The following is an 18,618-nucleotide window of genomic DNA, read 5'->3' as shown; positions in this document are numbered from 1 at the left end:
TTACATAAATAACTTGTACCATATGGTAAACTTTTACGGCAAACATGTTTACCTCAATTTTGATAAGATACTTTCTAACTCAGATAAAAATACCAACTTAATTCCCCTTCAAAATAAACCTCAAAATTCTATCAACAACATAATTCTCAATAGAGTAACGATACAATAAGAGTAATTCCCGTGACGTGAGCGTATAGAAATCTATAGCTTACATATAGTTTATAGAAACTATAACTATTCAATCATACTGTCGGTAAATTTCGTCCGATTTAAAGTGCAAACAAAGACGGTTGGGACAAGCAAACAGTACATAAACAACACCACTCTCTTGTCACTAATCCACGCGTCTCACTCCAGACATTCACAACCCTACGTGTTTATATCACAACCCAACGTGTCTATATCACAACCCAACGTGTCTATATTACAACCTAATGTGTCTACGTCACAACCCAACGTGTCTATATCACAACCCATCGTGTCTATATCACAACCCATCGTGTCTACATCACAAACCAACGTGTCTATATCACAACCCATCGTGTCTATATCACAACCCATCGTGTCTATATCACAACCCAACGTGTCTATCACAACAGGAAAAGATTGCTTACCTCATCACGGTGGGTCAACATCCTCGGTTCGAACTCCTAATCAAGATGGAGAGCTGTGTGGTTCTCTCACCTCCACCAACCCCTCCCTCGTATGACGTACCTCATGTGATTTTCACGGCGTCAACAAATGTTTACATATTTTCCAATCGTCTTTACTCTATATTTCGACGCTTTCTAGTCTTCCACTAGTGTTCTAAATATTCTCTGATATATCAAGAGTTTTTGGAACGTAACACTGAGGTAGCACTGCACTAAGAACGGGTCGAAATAACAATAAAACAATCACGTCCACACCGGGTGTAGCCAGAAGGCGTCAGCCCTCTGGGCAGAAGGGGCAATGCATGTAAGAAGTGCAACACCGCCAGATTTCCAGCGTTGCTATGCAGGTGTCTGCCACTAACGCCATCTCTTGAGCGAGTTTGTAACTTGCGCAAGTGAACGTGTAGACTAGGTTAACACGCAGTTAAGCGAAAGGTAAACACGAACACTTACACACACAGACACAGACACACACACACACACATAAACACACACACACACACACACATACATACACACACACACACACACACACACACACACACACAAATACACACAAACAAATTCACACATACACACACACACACACACATACACACACACACACACATCCTTCAGGTGGTGTTTTGAAGTTCATAACGCACGACACACAGCAGACAACCCGTACCCATCCATAACATTAAAAATCTATAATCATTGTAAACACTGATATAAAAGCAAACAAAGAAAGCAAGTAAACATAACAGAAAACACGTACCAATACCTGCATCAGAATAACAAGTAGACAAACAAAAACAATCGCGATAACATATAGAACAAAAATAATATTACAAACACAAAAATAAGGAAGGTAACTAGCAAACACTGGGGATAGGGGAGAAAGAATACTTCCCACGTAGTCCCTGCGTGTCGTAGAAGGCGACTAAAAGGGAAGGGAGCGGGGGGCTGGAAATCCTCCCCTCTCGTTTTTTTTTTTTTTTTTTTTTTTTTTTTTTTAATTTTCCAAAAGAAGGAACAGAGAAGAGGGCCAGGTGAGGATATTCCCTCAAAGGCCCAGTCCTCTGTTCTTAACGCTACCTCGCTATCGCGGGAAATGGCGAATAGTATGAAAAAAAAAAAAAACTAGCAAACACAACAACAACAACAACAACAACAAACAATAACAAAAACATTGAAATGAAATTGCGAAAATATTAAGCAAACAGAAAAGCTGCGTCTCATATGACTACATTCATCTACCAGGCCTATGGGATCACATATCCGTAGTGATCCTAAAAAACGTAAACGTAACTACAGACATATCTTTAGGTAGTTATAATTACCCCAACTGGTTTGTGAACAAAGCTGACTGGAAAGCTAAGAAGACATTTTATGCTTCTTGTAACAAAAAAATGTAACAAATAAGGATAAGTCTAAATGTTTAGTGTTGCCCTATTCTCCCAACTTAACTAATCTAAGACATGTTCTAAAAAACAGCGCTTGTAATATCGCTTTCCAGTGCAATAACACCATCTGTAAGGCCTTGATAGACAGTAGGCCAAATCATGCAACGATTGGGAGTGTTTACGCCGTCAAATGCAAGGCTTGTAGATATATTCATGTAAATATATTTAGGTAAAACTGTAACGGAGAGATGTTATTGGCACCGTCATTCAGTACGCAGGGATGACCACAAAAATGCGATCGCTAAACATTGTCATGAAAATGATCACCCCAGAGATCTTGAAAATCCCGTTATTTAATTTGTGATGAAATTGATCACCCCAGAGATCTTGAAAATCCCGTTATTTATATTTGTGATGAAAATGATCACCCCAGAGATCTTGAAAATCCCGTTATTTTATACCCATCTACTGATTATGACACACGTAATATCATTGAACCTGTCTTAATTGCTAATGCTAAGAACTTTAGTTTGTCCCCAGACAGTTTTGAAGCCCATCCTAGCATTAACCAAATCATGATGAGAGAATTGACAGAACACGAAAACAGAAAAAAGTTGTTCAAGACACACCCAGCTACCCAGGTCAACCCCCGCCACGTGATCCCCCTTAATCACTCTCCCATACAACGGTTACGACCAGACAAAGCAGACATTGCTTGGTCTATAAAGATTGGTGTTGGACGGCGGGAATCAAGTGTGATGTTGGGATTTAAATAACTTTGTTAAGTGCTGGCACCTGATGAGGTGGATTGTCTCCACGAAACATGTCGCGCCACTTGTATAGAAAAATTACATGTTAAATAGAATTGTATGAACTACTGAAGTGCAATTTCACATTCATGCTATCATCATAGACAAGTGTGATCATCATATATATATATATATATATATATATATATATATATATATATATATATATATATATATATATATATATATATATATCTTAGATTTGTTAAGGCTAAATAGGTCAGCTCATATCAAGTATAGAATGCCTTAAGCTGAGGCAAATTTTGAGAAATACTATCTTGCAACACCACTGTCACCATATGTATCAAGGGACTTGTTCTCCTTTTAAAAAATATTCGTGTGAAATTCATACACATCACGAATATCAAATATGGTGAAAGCCATTGAAATGGTCAAGCTTAATATTACTTACGATTATTCCCGCAATCCGATAAAGCTAAAGCTTAAATAAATCATAAAAGGAGAGAGAGAGAGTGAGAAAAATAAAGAGAATTATGGACGTTGTTAATTGATAATGTTAGGGATGACTGTGAGAATTCTGATGTTAATGACGGCTAGGGTAATTATACTCAGTGGAAATATGGGCCTGGGTGTGTCAGAACTGACGACCAGTGTGAGTATATTCCAATACATTAAAGAGATTAAATTGCTACGTTGAAATCACATTGGCGCTCTCACCGGCGGAAACGCCATTCTAATCTTATCTTTTTCTTTTTTTTTCCAAGGATTATTTGTGTATATCATATGTATATACAAATTATGACGAAGATTTAATCTCATGGGATCTATTTCGATAGGGTTAGGCGACCATCAAATCAACTATTTCTTATGTCTATTTCTATCGCATAGCCCCTAAAACTAAGGATGATAATAGGTTGTGGGGTAATTCGTAGTAGAATACTGGATATAGATGATTGCGAATACCTGAATATTTGAAGAGAGTTGTGGGAATATAAGGGAACAGAATGACGAAATGAATGCAGGAGAATTATAGGGAGACTGGAAAGTTATGGTGTAAGGCGAGAAATACTCCAGAGGAAATGGGATGCCAAAGGCAATAATTGAGGGAAGAGAAAGATATCCGAAGTTCACAGCGGCGTAAAGGAACAAGGGAGAAAGGCAATAACGGTGGGAAGATGTGAGAGGGGCCGGTGAGAGTGAGAGAGAGAGAGAGAGAGAGAAGAGAGAGAGAGAGAGAGAGAGAGAGAGAGAGAGAGAGAGAGAGAGAGAGGTGTGAAGGGGAGAAAGTTAGAAAGTTTTTGAGGAGTTGGACGGTGAAAGCCGAGGAGAAGGAATGCGACGTTGAGAGAGAGAGAGAGAGAGAGAGAGAGAGAGAGAGAGAGAGAGAGAGAGAGAGAGAGAGAGAGAGAGAGAGAGAGAGAGAACTGTAGAGGGAGGGACTCAAACAAAGGATCGGGTTGGCAATCAAGGACGAGAAAATTATAACACATAAAGGAAAAAAAAAAACGAAACGTAGAGGAATGACAAAAGGAAATGAAAAGAGAATGTAAAACAGAGTGAAAAGGAAATACAATCTCGCTCATGGCAGTGTATGGGAAGGACAGATAACAGAAGACCTAATGGTCTATGACAAGGACATCTGCCGGAGGACAGGACATGGGAAGGACACATAACAGACCTGATGGTCTATGTCGAGGACATCTGCCATAGGACAGGACATGGGAAGACCAGATAACAGAAGACCTGATGGTCTGTGACGAGGGTTGATATCCTTGAAGGCAACAGTTGAAGGTAGAAAGAGGTTGGCAGATACGAAGGCTCCTGTGAGAAGGCTCTCTCTCTCTCTCTCTCTCTCTCTCTCTCTCTCTCTCTCTCTCTCTCTCTCTCTCTCTCTCTCTCTCTCTCTCTCGTGACAATACCCAGGAAGACACGGAAGCGTTGGCAACAAGGTGACCCTGTGATAAATGTGAAACAAGATAGATGATGATGATGCGAGATCCCTTGCAAGACTGGTTTGATTGCGGGGTCAAGTGTTACCCTCGACCTCTCGACGTGACCTTTGACCTGTTGGCGCACAGATAAATCAGTTGGTCACCAGGTAAGTGTGACGGAACCTTGTAGACCCATCCTGAAAGAAATGTGTAAGGCAAAAGAGCATGATATTAAATGATGATATGTATTTGTTCAAATTTTCTCCTTCCTATGGACACACACACACACACACACACACACACACACACACAAGATGGGATTTCATGAGTGTAAAACACGCATACACGTAAACATTTTAATCGTCATTATGATCATTATCATTAACATTATCATGCAACCGTGGCTCAAGGCTGCGCTAGAAGCAGTAGCAGGGAAAGGATGGACTTTGATGTGAGAAGTTCCTTGACGTGACTCTACTAGTTTATCTCTTATCGTATCAGATATATCAGTGGCTTTAGGTTACGATAACGAGAGGATTTCACATGACACTGGGTAGTTTTGATGCGCTGATGTATTGATTCGATACACTTGGGAGTTGGTTCGAAGCGCAAGTGAACTGGTTCGCTGTGCCGACGAACTGATTCGAACCCTTCAAAGTCTGGCTTCGCTGGTGAGTTGACTCGTTTCGTTTAGAAAGACCCACTTGGCTTTTATCGTGACGTAACTACCTGCTCTGTTGGACTACCTGGCTTTGCTTTGTGAGGTGAGTGGCTCTCTGCCATTGCAAATTGACGCGATGGCTCAATGTTCTTTAAAATGTAAAGGAATGAACTACAGATCACCATTCCAATAGAGCACCACCATTCAAAGTTACCCACGTTTTTCAACATTATAAAATAAAGATAAGCTTTGTATGGACGGGTATGACTTTACCTACAGCCAACATACAGGAACTCATTAACATAAAAATTTGGAATTGGATGAATCGTTTATCTCCAAAGTAACAAATAATGTTACGACAGTCCCGGACGAGTAAGTGCACTTAAGAATTTTCTTAAGATGTAATATTAGAATTTAATGTCTGTGTTTGATATCGGCAAGTGATGTAGACACATCCCAAGAAGATACAAAGAGCTTCAGTCACGACTTCTTTTTTCATGTATATAAAAGATTATGAGAATTGCTTATCGAAATGTCAAGGATGTGGCAAGGGTGGGTGTTCAAGAAAATATAATAAACACCGTGAGTTTATAAGAACAAACGCCTGAAGAAGAAGAAGAAGAAGAAGAAAGAAAAGTTTCTGTATTTGGTTGAAAAATAAGAGTAGTTTCCCTAAATACTATGAAGAGTTTGCAACGGCACTATCTACATACATCACGGGAAGGTGGGTGTTGGAACCTAGAGATGCCGCTGGAAAAAAATGACAGATACAACGTAACGTTCAGATACAACGTAACGTACAGATACAACGTAATGTCCAGATACAACGTAACCTACAGATACAACGTAATGTCCAGATACAACGTAATGTACAGATACAACGTAATGTCCAGATACAACGTAATGTACAGATACAACGTAATGTCCAGATACAACGTAATGTACAGATACAACGTAACGTACAGATACAACGTAATGTCCAGATACAACGTAATGTACAGATACAACGTAATGTACAGATACAACGTAATGTACTTCTCTGCACCCGGATGCGGAAACCTTCACGCTCGACAAATTACACATTATTACCACACAAAGAAGAAGAAAAAAAAAACTAGAACGAACAGGATCCAAACCTGTTTTCTGCATTCTGGAGATTATGGAATAAAAGCCAAGATTCAAGAAATATAAAAAGAAAATGTGTTCTACGTTAAGCATTATTTTTGCCTCAATATATGTATATATATATATATATATATATATATATATATATATATATATATATATATATATATATATATATATATATATATATATATATATATATACACATAAGCCATTTTTACGATAATTGGGAGAAAACTGTGCTGTATTCACTCTCTCCCAAAGGCTTTATGATCTGTATGGGCGTCCAATATATTATTTATCTCTTGAAAACCTTTTGTTACCATGACTCTGCTCTTGCGTCGCTCTTAAGAGAAACTGATACACGTTTGAAAACTCACTTTGCTCTGAAAAGACTGCTGAAGTTGTGTTCAATCTTACTTGTTTCCAAATCCACACATCTGTCCTTGGGGAATCCTAGACACTTTATAGCTACATGGGGCACAACCTGTGCCAGTCATGGCACTCAAAAGAACGCACACCAGACCTGTGTGGCAGTATTGGCACCCAGATAGATGGCTGTCATTAACAAGGGCTTATGCCAAGTTAGACTCGACGAATCTTGGCTTATATATATACAGTCATACTCCTTTATCAAGATATCTATCACAGCATATGTCCTTCTAACATGTTATCATCATTCGTTGCTCTATATATCCTTCTACGTCTTCCTATACTGCATAAGATAACAGTGTCTTCAACCTTAATTTTTTTTTCTGTTCTAATCTTCACGTAGCCACGAGAGCCAAAATTTCCCAACGACTTGGAACAAAAGTTTTCGTTGTACGAGCCTTTTCCACACTCGTCAGTTGAAAGGATTGTTAGAGGCAGTACGTAACAATAGAACAACCACCTCATACAAAGCTTCGTGGGAAATGAGAGTCTGAAGATATACAGAATATTCCAGGTGTTCTAATTCAGAGGGATTCGTCACGCCATTCTCTTGCATATTCTGTTCAAGAGATAACAATTCGCGAGCAAGTAAATCTATTTCCGTCATCTACTGTATATCAAAAATATCCAGAGTTACTTTCACCCTTTCTTGAGTAATCATATACTCGACACGTCGATTATATTTTGTCACGTCAACCAAAGTCCTCTTCCAGAACTCTGAATCGACCCAAGTCACTCAGAAACTGTTCATGTCTTCAAAAGTACTGAATGATCAATATGTGGATTCCTGACATGATATAAGCAGGAGTTTCTCTATGTCTCATATCTAATCAGGAGTTTCTCTATGCCTCTTATTTAATCAGGAGTTTCTCTATGCCTCTTCTTCAATCAGGAGTTTCTCTATGCCTCTTAATCCAATCAGGAGTTTCTCTATGCCTCTTAATCCAATCAGGAGTTTCTCTATGTCTCTTATTTAATCAGGAGTTTCTCTATGCCTCTTAATCCAATCAGGAGTTTCTCTAAGCCTCTTAATCCAATCAGGAGTTTCTCTATGCCTCTCATCCAATGGTTCCTTACATGCCTAGTACATACTCCCTCTAGACGACGAAAAGATGAGTATTGAGTCAGAAATAGACTCCAATCTTGACCATGTAAACATATCCTTGCTTGAATATCTTGAGTGGAGTTTGAAGACCTGGTTCTATCACATCACATATAAAAATCCCAGTGAGATTAAACTTTCCAAAAGGAAACAGGTGTTGAAGCTGTCAACAGATTATTGTCTAGATAGAGAGCAGGTGGGAGCAAGTGTGGGGTAATCCAACAGGATATGAAGTCACTAACCCCTCTGTCTCTCCCAAAGGTGATGTTCCTATCACGAAATGAGAATTCCCCGAGCCACCGCCGTCTCCTTGTTGACATCTAAGAAGCTAAATATTTAAGGTAGTACCCAGATGTAGGTCACGTTCTCCGTACAGATTTGTATACACGTCTTTTGTGGCACTCTACATTCTCACGATCCTTCTCATGACACGGTTTGTCATACCTTTTGTTCCATAGTCGACGCCACGACGCTCCACTCAGGAGCAGGTTAAGGTGGGCTCTTTTAAGGGGGGTGGAGCGGTGGTCTTTAATGGCGTTGTAGTCATCCTTTCCGGTCGTTCACGATGATACAATCTGGACCAAGGTGACCTCTAGCTTGTGGTACCACAGCTTGTAGGGAGAGTAGTCATACAATTATATTTAACATGTAATTTTTCTATACATGTGGCACGACATGTTTCGTGGAGACAATCCACCTCATCAGGTGCCAGTACTTAACAAAGTTATCTAAATCCCAACATCACACTTGATTCCCGCCGTCCAACACCAATCTTTATAGACCAAGCAATGTTTGCTTTGTCTGGCCATAACCGTTGTAAGGGAGAGTGATTAAGGGGGATCACGTGGCGGGGTGCTGACCTGGGTAGCTGGGTGTGTCTTGAACAACTTTTTTGCTTTCGTATTAGATGAAATTTATGAACTCTTACTGAAGTGCGATTGAGGTGGCAGAGAAGAGGTGACAGGTACAAAGTATTGAGATGTTTTGATTACACTGAGGGCCTCCCTCTCTTCCTGATTTGTTGTGTGCCTGTCTGTCTGTATGTCATTTTGTTTCTTTATCTCTCTCTGTCTGTCTGTCTGCTTGTCTCACCTTTGTCCCGTCTGTTACCATTTCTGTTTCGCCACCACACACACACACAAAAGAGCCATTTCAAACTACCAGATGTCGATAAATGCTGAGGGAGAGGCTCATATATATATTTTTTTCTTCTTTTCTTTTCAAAATTCTAAATTATCATCAAAATCTCGTGAGACCGAGGCACAAAGACAAGGGATGTGGCAAGAACAAGGGATGATATGACATTCCTCCATGTTAATGAGAGTTTTATCATCAAACATCCAACAGGCACACTACAAAATGAGATTGCATGATATTCCACAGTCAATAACTTACTTCAGATTGACATAAGATCAATCCTTCTCATACTAATGACAATACAAAGCTAACGAGGGATGAAGATCATACATTCTTTCTTTTTTTTCTTTTTACATTGAAGTCATTTGTGAAAAAAAAAAAATAGTTTGAATTATGAGGCTCAGGAGCTAAGAAATGAGAAAGCAGATTAATCCTTTTTGGCATTTTTAGAATTCATAGCTCAAGGCAACACTGCCTGAACATTCGAGGTATCTATTTATACTCCCCCAAACCTTTACAAACTCTGGGGGAGAATCAGCGAGAACCGGTTTATTATTTTTTCTTGTACCAGGTGCTCACAATGTCCTTCAGGCAACTGGCTGGCGTTATCTTGTCCATCTGTGCCTCCCCGACAGCACCTGCTTCTACCTGCTTCTCCTCTGAAGGTGTCTGTCTGATCCCTGATTCCTTGACCACATCGGTTTCCCCCTCTTCCCTTAAACGGTGTCTTGGAAGCAGCAGACTTGACCAATGTTGCAGGAGCTGGGGTCGTATTGCCCAGGAACACAGCGGGAAATGTCTTTATTATCCAGACAAAAGCCCCCGTAACTTAGGCATTCATTTTCGAACGCATCTGCCAGAAGAGAATGAAAAGAAAGAAAGAAAACAAGAAATGAAGTCAGAAATGCATAGGACATTTAGCATTGACTATGTGCTTCAGTGACAGTGTTCTTGCTCTTACACTTAATTCACTCGTCACCTAAGTCAATACAATCGTTGACCTGGGAAGCTATCGTTGGCTGCAACTACGGCAATAGACAGAATACAATTGGCTGTAATTATTCTCGGGGGGAAAAAAAAATCAGCATTCATCATGCAATGGGTGAGAGACCATGGCAGAATTTCAGTCACCCATCATACACCAGGCTCACTCAGCATGCACGAAAATCATTCATCATACAGCCAACTTACTCACGGTGTTACTAAGGCCTCTCGCCATACACTCTGGCCTCTGAAAAACACACAAATGGTCACTTGTCTCCACACACACACACACACACACACACACACACACACACACACACACACACAAGTTCCCCTTCGGGAAACAGACGTAACTCACTTATACATGAGTCGTCTACCACACCTCATCATGCAGCTTCAGTAAGAGAGAGAGAGAGAGAGAGAGAGAGAGAGAGAGAGAGAGAGAGAGAGAGAGAGAGAGAGAGAGAGAGAGAGCACTGTTATCCCTCATCTTTTCAGCAAAGCTTACTCACTAAGCTCGGGTTACTTACCGGCTAAGTCACCCTGTACGATTGCCACCACCATCGCCAGCAGCATCAGCACCGCCACCAGTAGTCCGGTAGATCTGGTCTTCATCATTCCTGGCGAGGGTGAGGGCAGAGGATCAAGCAAACCACAAGTTAGACAACTATCAACATAATCGCGTTTGTTTTCCACGACTAACTAAACATAAGAGTATGGGATAGAAACCACACACCCTCTACAGCAAGAGAGAGACTTTGATGAAAGATACATCTATAAACGAGATGAAGCAAGAGAGAGAGAGAGAGAGAGAGAGAGAGAGAGAGAGAGAGAGAGAGAGAGGATTCATATCATGGGAAAAAAAAACAAACTATTTTTCCAAGTGCATCCTGCGCCAACAAGGACGCCTAACTTCACCAAGACACCGAGAAGGTTTGAGGAGAAAGTAGATTGATATAGGGGAATGTGTAACGATGAACCACTTATGCTATACATAAACTAGATAATGAATGCATAGATAGATCATTTGATAAATCGATTATAGATGTCTATATATATATATATATATATATATATATATATATATATATATATATATATAATGGAGCGTAAGGTAATACCTATTGACGTTTGGGGAACTGACTCTCGTAGGTAAAGGACCAGGTGTGAGTGGAGCCGGTATTGGCTCCACCCCGGCTTTTATACCCAGCCTCAGGGAGACGATAGAATGTCAAGTGCGAAAATTTATTTATAATCATTTACGAGTAGTTAGGTGGTTTAATTTTCCGAGAATGATTACCATAACCCCTTTAGCACACACACACACACACACACACACACACACACACACACATTATTGCATGACAGCTAGAGACTGAGTGTGAACGAATGGGGCCTTTGTTGTCATTTCCTAGCGCTACCTCGCACACATGAGGGGGGAGGGGGATGGTATTCCATGTGTGGCGAGGTGGCGATGGGAATGAATAAAGGCAGGCAGTGTGAATTGTATGCATGGGTATATATGTATGTGTCTGTGTGTGTATATATATGTGTACATTGAGATGTATAGGTATGTATATTTGCGTGTGTGGACGTGTATGTATATACATGTGTATGTGGGTGGGTTGGGCCATTTTCTTTCGTCTGTTTCCTTGCGCTACCTCGCAAACGCGGGAGACAGCGACAAAGCAAAATAAATAAATAAATAAATATGTATATATACATGAATTCCAGGACCCCTTTTGCGGGCCTAAATGCAGCATATCAAAGCTGCGCTACATTCAGTAGCAACAACAGGACGAAGAGACTTACGTATTTTCTTTCCCGTTCACTTAACGTAAGGATGCATCATTTCACTCCTGACGTCATCACAGACAGACGGGGAACCTAGCAATATGAAGAACAACACCACCACCACCTCAACACTTTCCAATACCGTCTTTGGGTTACGGGGTGAGGGAGAAATACTAGGAAAGTTTTGCATTGGTATCTCACCATCGTTTCCTGTAGGGTCAACAAACTCTCTCGGAGTGGCTACGGTGTGTGTGTGTGTGTGTGTGTGTGTGTGTGTGTGTGTCGTATTCTAAACACAGGTAATTAAGGGGTTATCACATATCTGTATTATAATGTGGGTGGGGAGGGTGGAAAATTGATTGTTTCTCTTTGTTCTATTGTTTCTGAGACGTAAGTCTTTTGTTTATTCTTGTTTTTGGGTTTTTTTTTTTCCTTGTGTACATACGTCAACACCTGCGTATGCTTATACTTATTAATATTCATATTTGATCGCCGTTTCCTGTGTTAGTGCAGGAAACAGACGAAGAAAGGTTGCCTCTGTTGTATATATATATATATATATATATATATATATATATATATATATATATATATATATATATATATATATAAACGCTCCCAAGGGCGTTTATGTCGGAAGAGGCGTCGTATGGAGTGGTGAAAAAGTGTTCTCTCTGCTTGCAAGAGGTCAGAGACTGGGGGTCAGCTGTGTGGATCCAAAGTCCTTCTTCATAAAAATGAAGATCCAGAGAAATTCTGTTAAGGTATCGAAAAGAGGATCAGGAGATAACCAAAGTCTCGGATTAGAGTTTAGGAATCTTTATTATCATTACGTACTGGGAATATGGAAGACAACTGAGACTTTTATATGTCACAGTACTCCATATCCCTCATCAATAGGTTCTACATCATCAGAGATACCAGAGAGAGGAGCTTAGCAAGTTGCCAGCACAAACACTCCTTGTAGTGAATAGATTCAACGAGTTTAACATCAGTTTAAGGGATCGGAGATTACTGAAGAGGGTTCTGAAATCCTCTCAACTCCAACTAAGGATCATGTCATTTATCTGTTGCTCCATCTCAACCCACGTTCTGTGACAGGAGCAAGTTCGTTCCTTCATCTACCTTGTCCAATGCCCTCCTTTTCCATCTACCATCTCTTCGTGCAACGGGCGTCTCATCTCCTTGTGTTGTGCAGGTCACAGCAGAACTTGTCAACAGGGCAATTGGCAAGCAGGGTAACACCGTAACAATAGTTACCCTCTATGCATACGCCTCCAAGATCTCTACATGTCGTGTCCTCTACCACGCCCCCTGGAGAGACAGATGGGGTGAGGGGGAAGATATGTTAGAAATAAACTGACGTACCGTTTCGTTATAGGTCAAGGTCAGCACTTGCCATACGTTAAGGTCAGTGACATTGGGTCAGGTGATCAAGCATCTGAGAAATTCACAGAATTCAACCTGAAATGAAGGTATTCACAATGCACTAAGGTCACTTACCGTGCACTAAGGTCGCCATATATGTACTAAGGTCACTTACCGTGCACTAAGGTCACCATGTATGTACTGTGGCCACTCACCGTGCACTAAGGTCACCATGTATGTACTGTGGCCACTCACCGTGCACTAAGGTCACCATGTATGTACTGTGGCCACTCACCGTGCACTAAGGTCACCATGTATGCACTAAGGTCACCACGTATGTACTAAGATCACTCACCGTGCACTACGGCTGCCGCCACCAACACCACCAGCAGCAGAAGGGCAAATGTACACTTGGTCATCATTGCTACTGAGCTGTAAATATGAAAAGGTAAACAAGACATCATCAGACGCTAGGATTGTCAAGAGGTCATATATATAAATATATATATATATATATATATATATATATATATATATATATATATATATATATATATATATATATATATATATATATATATATATATATATATATATATATATATATATATATATATATATATATATATATATATATATATATATATATATATATGTATACATCGACGACTGCTGTGGAAACGTTGACTAATGGGAGGAAAATAGGGAAGGAATGGGAGTTTCCATGTCGAGAACTTGGTTTCTAGTTGCAAGGGGGGACAAAACCAGTGTAGTTTTCTAATCAGAGTGGAAGGATAGAGACACAGATACTTGATTTCTACGAAAGAGTCCTGGTCATTATCCTAAGATTATCTTAAGGGCTCCTGTAGCTAAAAAGGTGCTCTACTCCCAGTAGCAGGGACATGTAGACTCCCTTTAGAGTGAGAAGTTCTCTGACGAATCTGTACTCTTAGTGACGCAGTCTCGCTTAAGGTCACGTGACGTTTTACCTGCGGTGTACCCTCGAGTGGGTGAAGACTAGCAACACACACACACACACACACACACACACACACACACACACACGCACACACACACACACACACACACACACACACACACACACACATGGACACATAAGGATATATATAGATATATATATATATATATATATATATATATATATATATATATATATATATATATATATATATATATATAGATATATATATTACTGGGTCTTACAGGTAGGGGAGACTAAATTCGTGCTTAGGTTCCAGGGGAATGGACGAGTAAGGAGAGACACTGGCGTCTATACCTCTCTATATATACGTGATGGTACGTTTAAGCCACGATGTCGGCTGGAAAACTTTGGCGTTCGGTGAGGCGGGGGAGAGAACGCAGGTAGCAGATGGCGTAAGACGGACCCTTCAGAGAGAGAGAGAGAGAGAGAGAGAGAGAGAGAGAGAGAGAGAGAGGAGAGGTTGGTGGGCGAGGTTATACCTTGGATTCCCAGAAAAGTAGTCCACACACACACACACACACACACACACACACACACACACACACACACACACACACACCTCCGCTGCCGAAGTAGGAAAGAATTTATTCTCCGAAGGGGCAACTTACTCTGGTAAATCTTTTCGGAGTAAAAAAAACTGGTTCTGGTCGGCCGGTTCTGTTGTCTCATAATCTTCGTGGTCATTTCTTATCTCTCCGTTCATACTCATCCTCATATCGTTTCGTCAGGAATGCCAAAGTAGATAGCATTTTATCATTAAAGTAGCTTTTTTTTTTCTAAGTGTCTATTTTGCTTTTACTTTTTAGGTTTGAGGGTCTGGATGTGTGGAGTGGGCTGTGGTTTCGGTGCATTACACATGACAGTTAGAGGCTGAGTGTGAACGAATGTGGCCTTTTTATTATCTGTTTTCCTGACGCTACCTCACAGAAGCAGAGGGCAGCGATGTATATGTATGAACATGCGCGTGTGTGAGTATATGTATATATATATATATATATATATATATATATATATATATATATATATATATATATATATATATATATATATATATATATATATATATATATATATAATTGAAGGTGAAATTGCACTTCAGTAGTTCATACAATTATATTCAACATGTGATTTTTCTATACATGTGGCGCGACATGTTTCGTGAAGACAGTCCACCTCATCAAGGTGCCAGCACTTAACAAAGTTATTGAAATCCCAACATCACACTTGATTCCAGCCGTCCAACACCAGTCTTTATAGACCAAGCAATGTCTGCTTTGTCTGGTCGTAACCGTTGTAAGGGAGAGTGATTAAGGTGGGGTCACGTGGCCGGGGTTGACCTGGGTAGCTGGGTGTGTCTTGAACAACTTTTTTCTATGCTTTCGTGTTTTGTCACTTCTCTAGACATAATGATTTGGTTAATGCTAGGATGGGCTTTAAAACTGCATAGGGACAAGTTAAAGTTCTTAGTATTAGCAATTAAGACAGATTCAATGACGTTACGTGTGTCATAATCAGCAGAGAGGAAATAGAGTAACGGGATTTTCAACATCTCTGGGGTGATCATTTTCATCACAAATATAAATAACGGGATTTTCAAGATCTCTGGGGTGATCATTTTCACCACAAATATAAATAACGGGATTTTCAAGATCTCTGGGGTGATCATTTTCATGACATTGTTTAGCGATCGCATTTTTGTGGTCATCCCTGCGTATTGAATTGTATGAACTCCTACTGAAGTGCGATTTCACCTTCGTGCTATCATCACGGACAAGTGTGATCATCATATCTACATAAACTATTGATTGTACATCATTCCGAAAGAAAAAAAAAAAAAGACAAAAATCGTTCGCTTTAAGAACTCCGATCGCCAGACGTCGCTAAGAGTCTACCAGGGTATGTTGTCTGCTGCTGCTTGCTGCTGTGCAGGTGTTGGTCAGGAGAGTGAGGGACTGCAAGGCGAGGAGATCCTCAGCACTCCAATTCGTCCACCACTTCCAGGAACTACCAGAAACGAAAGAGAGAGAGAGAGAGAGAGAGAAAAAAAGAGTAGGAAAAGTTTTCCTTGTGTCTATATTAAGACACTTGGGTACAAAAGCCAAGTGATGCAAACCTTTAGACTTGTGGAACTTGATGTGAAACATGATGTGGAACTTGATGACGAACGTTTATGCCAAGTATTTGCGAGAGATTTCACCAACATGCCTTTGATGTATATGAGACACAATTTTAATGGGACATTACTTTGACTGGACGCTCCACTTCATCAGCCCTGATAAACTTCCTTGCGTATATTCATATCATTTCCCAGCATTTTGAAAGGATTATGATATATATATAAATATATATATATATATATATATATATATATATATATATATATATATATATATTTTTTTTTTTTTTTTTATACCTCGTCGCTGTCTCCCGCGTTTGCGAGGTAGCTCAAGGAAACAGACGAAAGAAATGGCCCAACCCCCCCCATACACATGTACATACACACGTCCACACACGCAAATATACATACCTACACAGCTTTCCATGGTTTACCCCGGACGCTTCACATGCCTTGATTCAATCCACTGACAGCACGTCAACCCCTGTATACCACATCGCTCCAATTCACTCTATATATATATCCTCTTTTGGAAAAGGGGACCCAGTGGAATTGGAGCTAACGGCTTGAGGTCTTTCCCTCCTTTATTACCACTTCAAAAGAAAGATAGGAAGACAAAGGGGGAACTTTAGAAGCCCTAGACGTCTGTTCTGATCACTACCACGCTTCCGCAAAGGACGCATGCGGGGATGTATAAAGCGGAACGTAATTACCATTATTACATACACGTAATCACCTCTTTCTAAAGTATGGGGAGGTGTTTCCATGCTCCCACCCACCCACCCACACACCCCCTCTTGAATTACCTTTGCGACTGTGCGGTATGTTATCGTACAGTCGACATACGACCATCAGTTCGTGTCGAATGTGTGTCAATTATCTCTCCAAAGCAAGGATATCCTCAGGACCACCCTATCAACAGAAGCCACATTGATATGAAAAAAGAATACATATATATGGCCCGGTCTACACCGGTTCTGTGGGCTTCCCATCTCGGCTCTCGAAGGCCACTTGTGTTTCCCGTTTCTGATTATACCAGGTGTTGGGTTTTCTTGGGAAAGATGAGGTAATTTGGTCTGGAGAGGTTGATGGGGGGAGAGGGGGATGGGGGTTGGGTGGGGGTGTTCTCAAGGGATAGGGGATGGGTGTTGGGTGAGGTGTGAGGGGCCGAGTTTGTTTGTCTCTGGGGTGGGGGGGTGTTGAAGCGGGTGGCCGTGGACTCTCAATCTTACTGAGGTGAGTTGGTTGAGATGTGAGAGGGGTTTGCAATACAAAGGTTTCAACGCCTTTCGTTTGATCTGTGTTTGTTTATATCCATCAGTACTTACATTCTGTTCTCTTATTTCTATGAATTCTCTCAGGGACTTTTTTTTTTTTCACTTAAATAGGTAGTTTTTCATGAAATTATTTTCTAAATTCAAGATAGTTATCAGTCACTACTGTCTTTAGAACATAGCATTTGTCTCTGCGTATGAAATTGTCGAAACATTTATCTGTTTAACTCTTGATTACCTCATTCCCCACGTACCTATGCACATGTATGTGTACACGTAAATGAGATATCTGAAGTGTGAGGCAAGAGACATTTAATTTACTAAATTCATTTCTACACGGAGGTTGTTGGGTGGTTTTTAACGAGCGGAGTGAATGGTGATGGCAAGTGATGGTAGATCTCCATGTTGGTGTAGACATCGCGTTCTGGGGGATCCAGTGTTCCAGTGATGTACATAATGGTTCGTGTTTGTGGGTGTGTGCGGTGTCAGGCGCTGAGATATATGCAGCATATATAGTAAGTATATGTACATATAACACACACACACACACACACACACACACACACACACACACACACACACACACACACAGAAGGTGAAATCGTACTTCAGTAGTTCATAATGTTTCATCTAACAAGTAATTTTTCTGTACTCTGGCACGACATGTTTTCGCAGAGACAATCCACCACACACAGTGCCAATACTTAACAAAGTTATCTAAATCCCAACATCACACTTGGTTCCCGCCGTACAGCACCAATCTGTCTTTTAGAACATGCCTTAGATTAGCTAAGTTAGGAGAATAGGGCAACACTAAACAGTTCTTGTGATGTTGCTTTCCAGTACAATAACACCACCAGCAAGACCTTAGTAAATGATAGGC

The 18,618-nt window shown here is 40.4% G+C and overlaps 1 protein-coding gene and 2 long non-coding RNA genes across 3 annotated transcripts in view; all 3 read right to left on the bottom strand.

Moving 5' to 3' along the window:
- Positions 1-904, bottom strand: part of LOC139746895 (uncharacterized) — a 589,528-nt gene extending 588,624 nt beyond the window's left edge. Inside the window, exon 1 of the mRNA XM_071658564.1 lies at positions 615-904. The gene's annotated coding sequence lies outside the window, so the exon portion shown is untranslated. The remainder of the gene's footprint in view (positions 1-614) is intronic.
- Positions 905-9,623: 8,719 nt separating this feature from the next.
- Positions 9,624-11,371, bottom strand: LOC139746902 (uncharacterized). Its single transcript, XR_011712253.1, has 3 exons — positions 11,302-11,371; positions 10,711-10,800; positions 9,624-10,049 (listed from the first exon to the last, which is right to left on the bottom strand). It is a non-coding gene; the product is annotated as an uncharacterized lncRNA (long non-coding RNA).
- A 1,406-nt stretch (positions 11,372-12,777) lies between these two features.
- On the bottom strand, positions 12,778-14,645 carry LOC139746938 (uncharacterized). The gene is made up of 3 exons (XR_011712269.1): positions 14,567-14,645; positions 13,698-13,774; positions 12,778-13,288 (listed from the first exon to the last, which is right to left on the bottom strand). It is a non-coding gene; the product is annotated as an uncharacterized lncRNA (long non-coding RNA).
- Positions 14,646-18,618: the final 3,973 nt, after the last annotated feature.

The sequence above is a fragment of the Panulirus ornatus genome, chromosome 66 (genome assembly GCF_036320965.1).
Source record: "Panulirus ornatus isolate Po-2019 chromosome 66, ASM3632096v1, whole genome shotgun sequence".
In the NCBI taxonomy this organism is placed as follows: domain Eukaryota; kingdom Metazoa; phylum Arthropoda; class Malacostraca; order Decapoda; family Palinuridae; genus Panulirus; species Panulirus ornatus.
Note: the sequence above shows the minus strand (reverse complement) of the source record. Positions and strands in the feature narration are given on the sequence as shown.